At 42.9% G+C, this 16,913-nt stretch overlaps 1 protein-coding gene and 1 long non-coding RNA gene across 6 annotated transcripts in view; one reads left to right on the top strand and one right to left on the bottom strand.

Moving 5' to 3' along the window:
* Positions 1-64: 64 nt before the first annotated feature.
* The window catches only part of LOC147835465 (uncharacterized), a 91,366-nt gene continuing 74,517 nt past the window's right edge, over positions 65-16,913 (bottom strand). Inside the window, exons 3-4 of one of the 5 annotated variants that reach the window (XR_015500085.1) lie at positions 14,353-14,678; positions 65-182 (exon numbers count right to left, since the gene is read on the bottom strand). This is a non-coding gene — a long non-coding RNA (uncharacterized LOC147835465). Of the gene's footprint in view, positions 183-14,352; positions 14,679-16,913 lie in introns of those variants that run through there. The other 4 variants (XR_015500087.1, XR_015500088.1, XR_015500086.1 and 1 more) reach the window with 4 other exon arrangements.
* Positions 14,454-16,913, top strand: part of edar (ectodysplasin A receptor) — a 72,617-nt gene continuing 70,157 nt past the window's right edge. Inside the window, 1 exon segment of the mRNA NM_001115064.3 lies at positions 14,454-14,638. The gene's annotated coding sequence lies outside the window, so the exon portion shown is untranslated.

A 16,913-nucleotide genomic window follows, 5' to 3' on the forward strand; every position in this document is an offset into this window, starting at 1 on the left:
ACACACACACACACACACACTCACACACACTCACACACACACACACACACATACTCCTGTTTACCTGCAGCTCCTCTGAGAGCTTTAATCGAGGACGTGTTCTCCTCTGTCTCCTCGGGGGTTTAGAGACGTCTGACCCTCAGAACACACTCAGGTCTGAAGACCCACACAGCTCAAACACACTGCAGGTTAAAGAGAAAACACACACAAACAGAGATTACACCCACTCATCGAGGACAGCACGAGATACTAAGCACACTTGATTGAACATGTACACACAGACATCAGCCCGGCTGGGTCAGTTGGTGTTTCTGTGTGGAGTTTGCATGTTCTCCCCGTGTTGGTGTGGGTTTCCTCCGGGTGCTCCGGTTTCCCCCACAGTCCAAACACATGCGCTATAGGGGAACTGATCAACTACACTGGCACTAGTGTGTGTGTGTGTTTCCCAGTGATGGGTTGCAGCTGGAAGGCCATCCGCTGTGTAAAACATATGCTGGAGTAGTTGGCGGTTCATTCCGCTGTGGTGACCCCTGATGAATAAAGGGACTCAGCTGAAGGGAAATGAATGCAAAATACAAGAATACAAAACTAATATAATATATTTAATTCAATGCAGACACAAATTTAGTGGTTATTTGTGGGGGTGAACTGCATTATGGGATGTTGATCTCTGCTCTGTCCACTTCTGATGTTGAAAATTTAGCTCAACAGTTTAACAAAGAGACTTTTACTGACATTTTAGTGGTTTGAGATTCAATATAATGAATAATATGTAGAGGAATAAGTGTGTAGAATAGCAGAACGTGTGCTGCAGTTCATTACGAGGTGTCTGTAGTGTAATATCCAACACCAACACACACTATACAGCACTGCACACTAATACACATGACAGTAAAAGTCACTTTAATACAGTTTTTAAGGTTAAAAGTTGTTGGAAGAAAGATTAAGATCCCATAATGACATTCAACAGCAGAAATAAACAGGGAGAAATGAAAATAAATAAAACACACACATCACAAAATATGGAGAACTGCAGATGTGTGGATATTATAGTTGTCTTTGAAGAGAAGCTTAAAGAAGCCCGATCTCCACCTCAGAGATTCACTGATGAGTAAATGAGAACAGAATCTGCTAATCATTGGCAGTATATCTGCATTATTCCTCTGTCATCAGGACAGTTTTGTAGAGTGAAATGGGAACATGATGCATTTTGGCGACTGTCACTCGGTAACGACTTCAAAGCAGGGATGCGATTGCCATGGAAACCGCAGCATCAGCTAACCTACTTCTCCAGGCTGAAGGACACGACACCAGAGCTCTGCTCAAATATGTGCACTGAAACTGACTTCCTTGTATAGAAAAACAGTTCTTTAAAGGGCGTCTACTATGCAGAAATCACCTTTAAACAGCTGTGTGTCAGCAGTGTGCAAGTATACCAACCCAGGCTTATTCTGAAAATAATAACCCCTGTGTACATTTCTGGAGAGCACCAAATAAGTCCCAGGAGGTGCGTTTTTTTTTTTTTTTTTTTTTTTGTGCATTTTTTGTTGTGAGGAATCCACCAGAGGGCGCTGTGTACTCTTTTTGTGATCCCAAATTTCTCTCTTGAGTGCTATACACACCTGCTGTTCTCATGTAAATCCACCAGAGGCCGCTGTCCACTGACTGACTGACCGACCGATCTCCCCAACCTTCTCCTTTTCTAAACACAACCGAAAGTGTTTTCAAAAGCAATCCAGAAAAAGAAAAGCCCTCGCGGCTGCCTGATTTTTACCACGTTTTCGGATGTTACCACATTCTCACCCTGTTATCTACTTGTTTGTTTTATTTTTTGCCTTTTGTTTTTGTTTTTGTCCACTCTCTGGAAGCGTTTCTCGTCAGACTCAAACCCCGTTGTTGTGGTCAACTCCTCTCTGTGTCTCAAATTCAACGACGAAATGTGTGCATTTATATAGCGCATTGATTGTGTATGGCCATACACCCAAAGCACTTCACCATCACAACAGGGGTCTCTCCACACCACCAGCTGTGTGCAGCTCCACTTGGATGATGCTCCGGCAGCCACAGGACAACAGCGCCAGTGCTTTACCACACACCAGCTATAGGTAAGGTGGAGAGACAGTGATAGAGCCAATTCAGTGGATGGGGATGATTGGGCCATGATGAGTAAGGGCTGATGGAGGAAGTTTGGCCAGGACACCGGGCTTACACCCCTACTCTTTACCAGAAGAGTCACAGGGTTATTAATGAGCACAGAGAGTCGGGAGCTCAGTTTAACGTCTCATCTGAAAGACGGTGCTCACTGACAGTATAAAGTCCCCGTCACTACACTGGAGCATTACGACTCACACAGACCACAGGTTGAGCTCCCCCTGCTGGCCTCACTAACACCACTGCCAACAACAGCCTAGTGTTCCCATGTGGTCCCCCATCCAGATACTGACCAGGCTCAGCCCTGCTTAGCTTCAGTGAGGGACCACTCTTGTGCTGCAGGGTGATCTGGCTGTGGCTCATTCTGAAAGCGTAGCTCTATATACGGTTCTGAAGATTGCAAATTATGTAGCCAGAGGTACGCATGGCTGCATTTTGTCTTTAAAACGAACGCTACAGAGCAATGCCATTCCTTTTCTCGCTTACCGGCTGACTGCTTACCTTCATATGCTTAAGTCCATATGAAGCGGTCCCTCACTGAAGCTTACGTCATCAAGATGGCGCCGAGGATGGCAGCCGTGTTGCGAGCTCCCAGTAAACTTTATTGTATTTTGTGTGTTTTACTTGTATTTTTGTCGTTTTTCATGCTGGATGTACACACTCTCATTACCTACAACAGACACACACTTCTGGAAATTGGCTCCCTCGTTGCACATCGAAGACCGGACTTTGAGTTCTTCAACGACGCTCTGTTTACAAACACAGCAACAGAGCCTTTTGTCTGGGTCACACAACCGAACCGGATTCTGGACCACTGCTACTCTCCGTTCGACATGTAAAACTGCGCTCACCACATTTGTCATTGAAATAACACCATAGGTAATTGGTAGATCAGTGTGTAAGGCCTGCTGCCACAGCTGGAAAAGAGGAAACACTGAAACCCATATTCAAGAATACAGATGGTTGTTTACATGATTTTTCAAGAACTTTCAGCTGATGGATACCCAGCTATACCTCTCTTTTCACCCTGATGATCCCTCGGTTCCAGCTCGCATCTCAGCCTGCCTGTCAGACATTTCACACTGGATGAGAGATCATCATCTTCAGCTTAACCTCGCGAAAACAGAAATGCTTGAAGTTTCTGCCAACCCGACTCTACACCATAACTTTTCAATCCAGATGGACGGGGCAACCATTACTGCATCCAAAATGGTGAAAAGCCTTGGAGTAACGATTGATGACCAACTAAACTTCTCTGAGCACATCTCTAGAACTGCTCGATCTTGCAGATTCACACTCTACAACATCAGAAAGGTCCGACCCTTCCTATCTGAACATGCAGCTCAACTCCTTGTTCAAGCTCTTGTTCTCTCCAGACTGGACTATTGCAACTCTCTACTAGCCGGGCTTCAGCTAACTCTAACAAGCCTCTTCATCTGCTTCAGAACGCAGCAGCACGAGTGGTCTTTAATGAAGCTAAAAGAGCACATGTCACTCCGCTGCTCATCCGTTTGCACTGGCTGCCAGTTGCTGCTCGCATCAAATTCAAAGCTCTGATGTTTGCTTACAAAGCGACTTCTGGCTTTGCTCCTTCTTATCTGCTCTCACTTCTGCAGATCTATGTGCCTCCAGAAACTTGCGTTCTGTGAATGAACGTCGCCTCGTGGTTCCATCCCAAAGAGGGAAGAAATCACTTTCCCGAACTCTCGCATTCAATCTGCCCAGTTGGTGGAATGAACTCCCTAACTGCATCAGAACGGCAGAGTCACTCGCTGTCTTCAAGAAACCACTAAAAACTCAACTATTTAGTCTCCACTTCACTTCCTAATCTGCAATTGCCTCTCTAGATATACCACTAACTGTACTACAGAAAAATAAATAAATAAAATACTAAGACTTTCCTTCTTACACTTTACAGACCTGAAACTCGCCTACAGCACTTCGTCATTGTTGCTCTTATAGTTGTGTAAATTGCTTCCTTGTCCTCATTTGTAAGTCGCTTTGGATAAAAGCGTCTGCTAAATGACTAAATGTAAAACTTTCTGTTTTTCCAATACTTTTCCAGACCTGGAAAATGCCATATCAAAACTCCATGACTTTCCCAGGTTTTCCATGACCGTATGAACCCTGGGGGTAAAATCTGAAAAACGTCAAAATCTGAAAAAAATCAAGCGAGGGCTTTTCTTTTTCTGGACTGCTTTTGAAAACACTGTCGGTTGTGTTTAGGGAAGGTGGAATGATCGGTCGATCAGTAATTCAGTCGGTCAGTCAGTCAGTGGACAGCGGCCTCTGGTGGATTAACGTGAGAACAGCAGGTGTGAATGGCACTCGAGAGAGAATTTGAGATCAGAAAAAGCATACACAGCGCCCTCTGGTGGATTCACCAAAACAAAACTGCAAATAAAAAACGCACCTCATGGGATGTATTTGGTGCTCTCCAGAAATGTACACAGAGGTACGTCTTCAGAATGAGCCTGGGTTGCATACTCCGGTCTCCATCCGTCGTCTGGTCCACTGCTCAAACTCCTGAAATAGATGACAACTGTTTACTTCATTGTAATATTGTTTGTTGTTGTGTGGGAAGAAGACGACAGGGTCGGCGATATCAGGTAAGTAATATCTTTTATTTTTGTATCTGCACAACACTTACAACTGCGTGTGTGTGTGTGTGTGTGTGTGTGTGTGTGTGTGCTCCTCTCCCGACTGCTCCTACCGTTCTCCTTAAGAAGGGAGTCTCTCCGGTCCAATCACTAAAAAGACAGGAGTTATTTATCATTTCTGACTGACCCGATGATTAGCCGCCGGGCTCCGAGCATGCTCTACCCCCTTATTGGGTGTTATGCCGAGTTCAGACTGCATGATTTTCAGAGTAGTCGTGTCACAGATGTGTTCACACTGCTGGACTATCTGGGCCGGCGTTTCGTCGCTGCTTTGTTTACACTGCAAGACGGTTCGGCGACAGGGACTTTCACATTGCATGACTTTACTATAGGGAGAATCGCCAACAACTTCGTCCAAACTACGTCTCACAGCCAAAAACACGTCGTATATCTTTTGTTATTAACTACATAATGAGAAAGAAGCCTTTAATGGGGTAGAACATGTACATGTTTGCTCACCTGGGTTTGAAGGGAATTAGCCATTTCTCCTCAACTTAAGTTGATAATAAACTAATTTCTTTCTGTATGAAACGTCAAACAGACACGGTTGCTCCTGAGTCCTGTCAAACCTCCACTAGTTTTTTCTTCATTTCGTGGGTCCAAATAAACCGAAAAAGAGCGCTTTTACCTTCTCCCCCAGCCTCCCGCTGGCCTGCAGCAGGTATACACACACACACTAGTGAATGCTGCTCTCTCATTGGCTGTAGGCGATGGCTGATGTTATTTTCAGTCAAAACTCAGTTCACACGGCATGATTTGAATGGCCGACAGCTCCAGATATTCAGCACGCCAAATATCTCGCAGGCATCGGCGACTCATCGGCGATTCTCTCAGATCGCGTCTTTGATCGTTTATACTGTGTGATTGTCACTCACGTGCACGAGCAGCAATTTGCCTGTGATTTCAGGCATTTGTCGGCGATTTCTCAAAACCTGTCGGCGAGCCAAAATCGGGGTTAAAATCACGCAGTCTGAACTAGGCATTAGATCACGCTTACCTCTCCACAGTCATCCTTGTTCATCACCCCAATATGTCAATCATACTCACAGCTCTGGTCTCGTCCCCCTTCTGTGACAAAACCTGCCTTATTCTCCAACACAAATGGGTTTTGTGTGGAGTGGAGTTTGCATGTTCTCCCTGTGTTGGTGTGGGTTTCCTCCGGGTGCTCCAGTTTCCCCTACAGTCCAAACACATGCGCTATAGGGGAACTGATCAACTACACTGGCCGTAGTGTATGAGTGTGTGTATGTGAATGGGTGTGTATGGGTGTTTCCCAGTACTTGGTTGCAGCTCGAAGGGCATCCGCTGCATAAAACATATTCTGGATAAGTTGGTGGTTCATTCCGCAGTGGCGACCCCTTAATAAATAAAGGGACTAAGCCAAAAATAAAATGATTGCGTGAATAATAAAGCGGTTTTCTGCTTTGATTGTTGTGATGTTTGAAAGCCGCTTTGGTCTCGGACCCACATGAAAGGAAGCTGATGTGGTCACTTCCTGCCCCGAGGGGAAGTGCATTGATCTGTCACACCTGTTTCCCTCCTCTGAGATGCAGGCGTCTCCTATCAATACACAAACAAGTCAATAAACTATGAGTGTAAACAAATTCCTGCAGGAAGAGTTGGGAGAAGATCATAGATTTCTGGAACATCAATACACAATAATTACACAGAGCTGCTGCAGTGTGTGTCCTGATCACAGTCAGAGAAGAAGAGAGCAGAGCGGCGGAACAGAGAGTGTGTGTGTGTGTGTGTGTGTGTGTGTGTGCTTTCATCTGCTCATTCATGTGTAGTGTCTGTGCCTGTGTGTGTGCCTAAGTCTGCATAGTGTCTGAGTGTGTGTAGTAGCACCCGGAGGAAACCCACGCCAACACAGGGAGAACATGCAAACTCCACATAGAAACGCCAACTGACCCAACCGAGACTCAAACCAGCAACCTTCTTGCTGTGAGGTGACAGCATTACCTACTGCACCACCATATCGCTACATGTTTACAACAATGATTGTAAAAAATAAGGACGCGACAGCCCCTTTTCCCATTGAACGCCTTGAGGGCAAAACGCCTGCTTGACGGGCACAAACTGTCGCAAAAGACTGCTGAAATTGGAGCCTTGACATGCGCAGAAGGACTGTCTGATGGAGCCAGAGGAGGAGCCGCGATAATGAGCGGAGTCGAGCTTCCAATCAAACGCTTTATGTAAAATCAACCACGCCCCCCGAACTGCTCAGCATGCGTTTGCTGTCATATCAACACAAATGGATGTAATAATGTTAACAAATATGAGGGTTTTATATATTTAATCTCGCCAGCTCCGGGCCGCAGCGCATAACTTACTCGCGGCATCGCGGACTGATTCCGGCTCGCATGCGGCAACGCCGGCTCGCTCGGCCGCCGCATCTGGCTCGATTGACTCGGGCTGGAATCAGGCAGTGAGTCCAGGCATCCGGAGTAGGTCCAGCACATCAGTCAGTCTGAGCTCTGAGGGGAAAGTCTCCGGCAGGCGAGAATCTAGCCGGAACTGGCCCGAGTGTATTTTGCTATCTGGGTGGCTAGGCGTGTATCAGCAAACTTATAAAGCCCGAAAAAAAGCCCTGACCTTAGTGAATAAACAGTGTTCCACCAGATCATGTATGTCAGAAACTATAGTTTACTGCTGAACTCATTTTGTCATGGTAAAATAACACAGAAATCGAATAATAACACTTCAGTCTCCTGCCGAAGCTCAGACGCGCTGCTTTGAGAAACTGTCAATCACAGCTGTCAATCACGATGACACGCCCAGCATTAAATTACTGCTAAAAACAAACTGTTTACAAAAATGAAGATCTGCACCTATTTCAGCACAATAACCAGTGCCTTAATCCACCAGAACCATCTTTCGGGACATTTTATTGCAAGTGTAATATTTTTTTTTATTTGGGCTCAAGTCTCCTTCATTAACACGAAGGAGGCGGGCTTTATGACTTGTACTGCAGTCAGCCCCCAGGGGGCGATCTAACGGCCGAGACCTTCACTCAAACGCAGGCTTGCGGCACACTTGGTTTACAACAATCAGCAAATGCCACACCTCCTTTTTCAAATGGTACATTTTCATATGACTGAACTCGTACAGAGTAGCCACTAAACTGACGAAACGGAAACTACGTAAATTTCCTCATGAGATCACCTCAGTGTGCAGGGCTTCCCCCAGGTTTGAAATATACTATGACACTGTTATACACCTTTTCTTTTCAATGGGTTGAAGTTATTTTGAAAAGGCTGTTGAAATCCACTGTTTCTCTTACTTTTATGCTATTTAGGAGCCATGTGCACCCACTGACAGGTAAAGGCCGCTCTCTCTCTCTCTCTCTCTCTAAAGTTGCTATATTGGAATGACATTTACAGTATTGCCAAAACATTTTAGATACGTATAAAGTATGTAATATATTAACATCACTGTTACGTTTTTATGATGTTAAATAATTAAAGGGATAATACGTAACAATCAGTGAGTCTATTGATGCTGGGTGAATGAGGAGAAGACAACATACGCTTGATAAGTGAAACAAAAAGTAAGTATTTATTAATGGATAATGTCAAACAATGAATATGAGATGGAAGATAAATGTAATTTTAAATATTTGAATTAAATAAAGGCAAGGCAAGGCAAGGCAAGTTTATTTATATAGCACATTTCATACACAATGGCAATTCAAAGTGCTTTACATAAACAAGAATAAAAGAAACAAGTAAAATAAAAATAAAAACAAATAATAAAAATGCATAAAAACAAAACAAAACATAAAAACAGGTAAAATGTGATATAAAAGAATGAAGAAGAAGAGAAAAACATGATAGTGCGATCTGTCGGACGCAGCACAGTGCTCATTCAGTAAAGGCACAGCTAAACAGATGTGTGTTCAGTCTTGATGTGAATGAGCCTAATGTTGGAGCACATCTGATCATTTCTGGAAGCTGATTCCAGCAGCGAGGGGCATAGTGGCTAAAAGCCGATTCACCCTGCTTTGACTGAACTCTTGGAACTTCTAGTTTATATGATCCTAAAGATCTGAGTGATCTGTTAGGTTTGTATTCAGTGAGCATATCTGTAATGTATTTAGGTCCTAGGCCATTTAGTGATTTGTAGACCAGTAATAATACTTTAAAATCTATTCTGAATGTAACTGGCAGCCAGTGTAGTGACCTGAGGACAGGTGTAATGTGCTCTGATTTTCTGGTTCTGGTTAGAATTCTGGCTGCAGCGTTCTGGATGAGCTGCAACTGTCTGACTGTCTTTTTAGGAAGACCAGTGAGGAGTCCATTTACAGTAATCCACTCTGCTGCTGATAAAAGCATGAACAAGTTTTTCAAATAAAGAAAAATAGGAGTGTTGCCAAAACAAAGAAATAAATATAACAAAACGAACTAACTAAACCCCAACCCACTAAACTGACTGAACAAAGAAAAATGTAGAAACAAAAGCGTAATCTTCAGCACGTAGCTTAAATAAACTTCATAACTCCCAAACATAATTACACCTGTGGCAACGCCTCCAAAACCTAACTAATACAAAATTATACTAAGCTGCTCGAAATACTAGAATTCTCATAAAGTACACACTGTTAGCCATTAGCAAAACAAGATCTCAGGTAATCCAATTCTCATAAAGATCGTTCAAAATCTCACTATACATTAACAAGAGCAGCACAAGTTTAACTGATAAATCAATATCAACAGGGAGAAAACTAGAACAGCACTCGCAAACGAATCAAGCGGAACAAACAGTCCGGCCGACACAAGTGAGATTGGCAGGCCAAGCGCTCCTCCAGATCAGCGCAAGCGCACCGGTTTTATACTGCGCTGACCCGATCCTTATTGGCGCACCGACTGAGTGACGAAGATGAATGACAGCTCACTCAACCAATGGTAGCACACCTAAAACAGGATAGGACCACAACAAGAGAGAGAAGAGAGAAGAGCGCAAAGCAGAAAACTACAAAATACCACAAAACATATACGTGAAACGTAACAATCATTAAGTGAAGTTTAATTTTAAACTAATTTCGAGAGGAGCATGTGCTCATGATTAACCCAGCTGGTCTACATTAGCTGATTATGATCCTCCAATCAAAGGATCCCAAGTCTCCATATATATCCTTATTTCCTTTCTACAACAATCTTCGTCTGGAAGAAACCCCCTCCTCCCCGTCTTCCTCCTTTATCCAGAATGGGTGGCACGGTGGCCCAGTGACTAGCACTGTTGCCTCAAAGCAAGAATACCAATAGTGTTGGGTCCTCGCTGAGCCATTTGGTATTTCTGTGTGGAGTTTGCATGTTCTCCCCGTGTCCGTGTGCGTTTCCCCCAGGTTCCCCGGTTTCCTACCACTATTCAAATGTGCTCTATATGATTGATAAAATAAGCCTAAACCTTTTTTTATAATGTCTCACTCTCAGGAAGTTTGCCTTGGCCTCAGCAGCGGGGGAGTTTGAGATAGACCTGAGCTCAATCTCCACTCACCCTGCAAAAGAGGGGGAGCCCTGGGCTCGAGGATCCCTTGAGCTCAGGGCTCTCTCCCGGGACAGCATGCCAAACAAGCTATGTATAAATCATGAGCGAAGTGTGAATTCTTGAAATTAATAAAATATGCAGAAAATGAGAAATAAATATCAGAAAAAAATGAATAATAATAGACATTATTGCAAAACATTATAATAACAACTAGAATAGAAAGAGTAGATTATTTAAATAAGGCAAATTAGCAATTTCTGATGATGTATTATAGATCTCCGAGTATAAAGTTTATCCGAGTCGTCTATTAAATGATTAATCACTAAATGGTTCTCTCGCGGTTGTGCGCACACAGTCAGCTGCGAAATCGCATACAAATAACAGCAACTTTAGAAAGCGAAAGTAAAACCTGAATCCTGGACATTTTAGGAGATTCAGAAACTACGGCCGGATGCATTTTGGCGGAAAAGGCGCGTCTCAGTGGGTCTGCAGAGCTCGTGAGGGTTCCTGTGGGAGTGACAGATCGCGCACACACAGAACCAGCAGCAGGAAACGTGCAGTGCGAGAGCAGATTTTCCACTGGTTAATCGATCGCAAATGTTTACTTTTCTTGGACGGATACAAAAAAAGGTATGAGGTCTTTCTCTCAGAGATGGCTGTCAAACTGACACTGATTCAGGCTTCTGGATGGGATGAAATTAAGTTTGCTATTGCGCCATGCAGTGGACACAACTGGAACAGCAGTATATTTTATTGACAAATTTCAGCTCACAGATTCATCTCGAGGGCCGCGTTAAATTCGTTTGCGGGCCTGTTTCGGCCTGTACGTTTGACACCCCTGCTCTAAGTTAATGATCAAACTTAGAGACCTGGATATCGACACCTCTCTGCAACTGGACTTTCTGACTAACAGACCTCAGAATGCAGGATCAGGCCACATCTGCTCCACCACCGTCACACTCAACACTGGTGTACCACAGGGCTGTGTGCTGAGCCCCTTCCTCTACTCCCTTTTCACCATCGACTGTAGGCCTGTGAACAGATCCAACACCATCATCAAATTTGCAGATGACACCACAGTGATTGGTCTAATCAGCAATAATGATGAGACGGCCTACAGGGAGGAGATACAGCATCTGGCCACTTGGTGCACAGACAATAATCTGCTTCTTAACACCAACAAGACCAAGGAGCTCATTGTGGACTTCAGAAAGGGACGAACAGGCTCACATGATCCCATCCACATCAATGGGATGGCCGATGAGCCTGTCTCATCCTTCAAGTTTTTGGGGACCCACATCTCAAAGGACCTTTCCTGGACCTCCAACACCTCCAGCCTGGTCGAAAAGGCTCACCAGCGCCTATTCTTCTTAAGGCAACTGAAGAAGAACCAGCTTTCATCAGCTGCCTTGGTGAACTTCTACTGCTGCACAATAGAGAGCATCCTGACCAGCTGCGTCACAGTCTGGTATGGAAGCTGCTCTGTTGCTGAGCGTAAGGCACTGCAGCGGGTCGGGAAAACTGCCCAACGCATCACAGGGACCACACTGCCAGCCATAGAGGACATCCAGAGGAACACTGCCTGCGCCGAGCACGCAGACTGAGGAGCAGCTTTCCCCCAGAGCTGTCTCCCTCCTGAACAATAGCTAAATCTGCTGCTTGGTGCTTTTGAAAAGAAGTTGTTGCTAGGGCAGTGTTGGAGCCATTTCTTTATTTTATTATTATTGTTAGAGCCATAAAGAGCACTAGAGATTTGTCTTTTTATTTTTGTAATATTTTTTATAATATTATATTATTTGTATTGAGATACAAAGTTATTGCTATTTGATACAGTATTTAATATGTTTATTTAGTGATATTATATTATGTGCATGATGTTTTATGTGTTCAGTAATGTTATACGTCATATGTATGCGTAAGCAACAGGAAAAAAGGATTAGAAAGGAGGAAGGGGCTTGATCGTAGACAGTCTTTTGACCGTTCTAAAACCATATTTATGTGGAAGCTTGGTAAAGTGTACATAGTTCTTTTGTTTGTATTTTGATTATTGTTGTTCTCGACAAACGAAAAGTAAACTGTTGCATTGCAAGTTTGTGGTTTTGCGCGTCAAATCCTTTGTGCCGAGTCCCTATGAAAACGGTGAAGAACTTGAAGAATTAGATCGCCATTACAATTATGTTTGGATTAAATGGATTGGTTGGATACTATGATTATTATTAAGTTTATATTTGATATTTGTTGTATTTAGGTTTGAGTATTTCGAATTTTGTATTCATATATTATTCATGTCTAAGTATTTGCTTTATTGTTGTGATTTTGTGAATGAGGACTTTTATTCTGTTAAAATTGGGATTTAAGGATGCCAGGTAGTAGGTGGAGTAGTAAGGGAAGCGGATACAATTTTCAGACCGTGAGTTTGTGTGTGGTGACCAAGTGTAGCCTGCGTTTGAGTGAAGGTCTCGGCCGTTAGATCGCCCCCTGGGGGCTGGCTGCAGTACAAGTCATAAAGCCCGCCTCCTTCGTGTTAATGAAGGAGACTTGAGCCCAAATAAAAACATTTATTACACTTGCAATAAAATGTCCCGAAAGATGGTTCTGGTGGATTAAGGCACTGGTTATTGTGCTGAAATAGGTGCAGATCTTCATTTGTGTAAACAGTTTGTTTTTAGCAGTAATTTAATGCTGGGCGTGTCATCGTGATTGACAGCTGTGATTGACAGTTTCTCAAAGCAGCGCGTCTGAGCTTCGGCAGGAGACTGAAGTGTTATTATTCGATTTCTGTGTTATTTTACCATGACAAAATGAGTTCAGCAGTAAACTATAGTTTCTGACATACATGATCTGGTGGAACACTGTTTATTCGCAAAGGTCAGGGCTTTTTTTCGGGCTTTATTAGTTTGCTGATACACGCCTAACCACCCAGATAGCAAAACACACTCGGGCCAGTTCCGGCTAGATTCTCGCCTGCCGGAGACTTACCCCTCAGAGCTCAGACTGACTACCTCTGCTGGACCTACTCCGGATGCCTGGACTCACTGCCCGATTCCAGCCCGAGTCAATCGAGCCAGATGCGGCGGCTGAGTGAGCCGGCGTTGCCGCATGCGAGCCGGAATCAGCCCGCGATGCCGCGAGTAGGTTATGCGCTGCGGTCCGGAGCTGGCGCGATTGAATATATAAAACCCTCATATTTGTTAACGTTATTACATCCATCTGTGTTTATATGACAGCAAACGCATGCTGAGCAGTTCAGGGGGCGTGGTTGATTTTACATAAATCGTTTGGTTGGAAGCTCGACTCCGCTCATTATCGCGGCTCCTCCTCTGGCTCCATCAGACAGTCCTTCTGCGCATGTCAAGGCTCCAATTTCAGCAGTCTTTTGCGACAGTTTGTGCCCGTCAAGCAGGCGTTTTGCCCTCAAGGCGTTCAATGGGAAAAGGGGCTGTCGCGTCATCCATATTTTTTACAGTCATTGGTGGTGACGGGTGCTACTGAGAAGCAATTTCACTTATTTGATGGCACAAGATGTGATAAAATAAAGATGAGAAAAGGATTCACAGCGGACTCACGCATCATTGTTTACCCTTACCGCGATAGCGGCTTGAAGCAAAAATGCCGCTACATCTCCACTGTAAATAATATCTGTAAATCAGCCATGTTCCATTCATACTGACTCATCTTTTTAATTTTCTGTTTATTTCTGCTTTTGAATGTCATTATGGACTTTTGTGTAATAGTGTGTAGTGCTGTATAGTGTGTGTTGATGTTGGATATTACACTACAGACAGCTCGTAATAAACTGCAGCACATCTTCTGCTATTCTACACACTTATTCCTCTACATATTATTCATGACATTATATTATTTTAAACTGGTAAAATGTTAGTAAAAGTCACTTCGTTGAACTGTAGAGTTGAACTTTCAGCATCAAAAGTGGACAAAGAAGAGATCAACATCTTTTACAGTGTAGAATAAAGGCTGGCAACACTGTGTGTGTGTGCGTGTGTGTGTAAGCGCCGCTAGTGGGCAGCAGTGAGCAGCTCTGGGTCTGCTTTACCTGTGCTCAGGTTGCATTGGGCGGAGAGCATCTCTCTCTCTCTCTCTCTCTCTCTCTCTCTCTGTGTGTGTGTGTGTAGGTGTAGGTGGAGTCAGGCAGTCAGTCTCAGCCTGAAGCGCTTTAAAAGGCGTCGGTCGGTCTGATGGTCGGTTTTTGAAGGATCTCTAATGTTCTGAATCACCGGAATGATCTGAGCTGATCTGTTTTAATCTGATCTGATCTCCGGTCACTCTCTCCAGCTCGGTGTTTCACCTGTGAGTGTCCAGCAGCGCTCCGTCTCCCGCAGGTAAAGGCGCCTCAGGAATGCCGCATTTGCCAAATTCCTGCTTTAATGAGATGCGCGCGCACGCACACACACACACACACACACACACACACACCGTTAGCGCTTTATATTGATTTATTTTCACACACACAGTGTTTAGAGCGTTTAAAGTGTTGTTCTGGTGTATCAGCGCTGTCTGATTGGCTCATTGTGGAGTTTGTGTTTGTTTCTTGTGCGAGTTTTCTTTGATGTTGCGCGTTTTTTCTCTTTGATGTGCGCGCTTTCTGATGCGCGCGCGTGTGCGCGTGTGTGTTGTGGATCAGGACTAGTTCTGGTAATGGTTTAGTTTAGTTTAGTTGTGATGAGAGGAGAGGGGAAGTCCTGCATGTGTTTGAGACATGTGTTTGCATGCTCCGCTTCTGAAGTCTGCTGCTTTGAACTGCTGCTGCTGGAGAAGGAGAATCAGCAGACGAGCTGAAATATCAGCTCAAAACACCAACAATGATCACACTGAAACACTGCAGAAGTCAAGCATACTCTGGATGGAGTGTGTGTTTTAATGAGCGATCATTGATTAATGACTTTAATGAAATCTGCTTGTAACGCATTCATTGCTCTACAGTATTTATTCTGATTATTTGCTTGTTTTGTTTTGTGATTGTGTTGGTTTACTCATGCGCATATATTTTTTTTAAATGAGCATTTATTTGCAATTTATTCAGCTTCATGTATTGAAATAAAACAGAAAAGTAAGCCACAATGTCAAGGAAAAGGCATCAATTCAAAGGCCATCTATCTAAAATAAAGAAAGCAATAACAAAACAATTCAACAAGTGCGAAATTACAAAAACAAAATAGATATATAATATATTCTAATAATAATAATGATAACACATACGCAGTTATGTATATAATAAATACAGATAATTAAAAATGTCGCACACACACACACACACACACACACACACACACACACACACACACACAAAACTATAAAATAAAATCATAAACTCCGAAAACAAACCATGTATAAAACACGCATGCCTTTACACAGTTATATACAGCATAACATGATTCTTTAAGCGTCTTTTAAAACTTAAAGAAGATGAACAATATTTAATAACACGAGAGCAAATATGTTGTATTCACATCGCTGATTATTTGCCGTGTAATGATGATCAAGACGAGTAAACAGATCTTTTATTTGAATCAACTTTCTAATGAATCGGTTGAATGAATCAATTGAACCGAATCCCCTAGGCAGCTGTGGATATAGAACATGTGGTATTTTTACAATATCTAATCACATCTGCATGCCTTTAGCGTTTTCAGGTCACTTGTACAGGTTTTTGTAATGATATTTTTGAAAATATGAAGTGGAAATGACATTTTTTTTGCAATATTCTAACAAGGACTGTGTCTGTTGTTGTTGCACTTTATAAGCATTGTACAGAAATCTGATATCTTCATTTATTATTCTACATTATTCACTGGTAATCGTGTGAAAGGAACCCTTCTTATTATGTGCAATTTCATTCATCTACATTTATTTCTCATTTGCAGTTTAATTGTTGAATTATTTACTAAATCAGTGTTTTGCATTTTCATAAAACGCTAATATCTGGAAACAAATGTTGTGTAATTTCGCTGATTAATTGCAGTATATCATAACTTTCCCAGTGATGGGTTGCACCTGGAAGGGCATTCGCTGTGTAAAACATATACTGGATAAGTTGTCGGTTCATTCCGCTGGGAGACCCTGAATTATTAAAGGGACTAAGCCGGAAAGAAAATGAATGAATGAATATGAACATGACGAGTCAGACGAACTTCTCTTGGAATCAACTTTATAATGAATCATTTGAAATGACTCAATCGATCCGAATGCCAAAGGCGGCATAGAGCACATTTAAACACTTTTAGCTATATGTATATACTATTTGACATAATCTAATCATAATATATGCATGCATTCAGAGTTTTCTTGCCAAAGAAACTCTTGTCATGTGCATTTTTACTGATCTACAACGTGTATTTTGCTTATTTGCAGTTTAATTATATACTAAATTAGCTTTTGCATGTTCATTCTGTGAGTGTAAATGTCAGAGGGGAAAGAGTGTGTTCACTGTGCTGGTAATCACTGTGTTTTGCAAGATAATAATCATAATAGAAAGACGATCTTCCCTTCGAATCACCCATTGTAATGAATCGGTTCAAATGACTCAAACGAACCGAATCCGTAAATCAGCGTATAAGCGGCAGATACAGAACTCTCTACGCGTTTGGATTTTCAAAA

This window comes from Danio rerio, chromosome 9 (genome assembly GCF_052040795.2).
Source record: "Danio rerio strain M-AB ecotype USA chromosome 9, GRCz13ab, whole genome shotgun sequence".
Classification (NCBI taxonomy): Eukaryota; Metazoa; Chordata; class Actinopteri; order Cypriniformes; family Danionidae; genus Danio; species Danio rerio.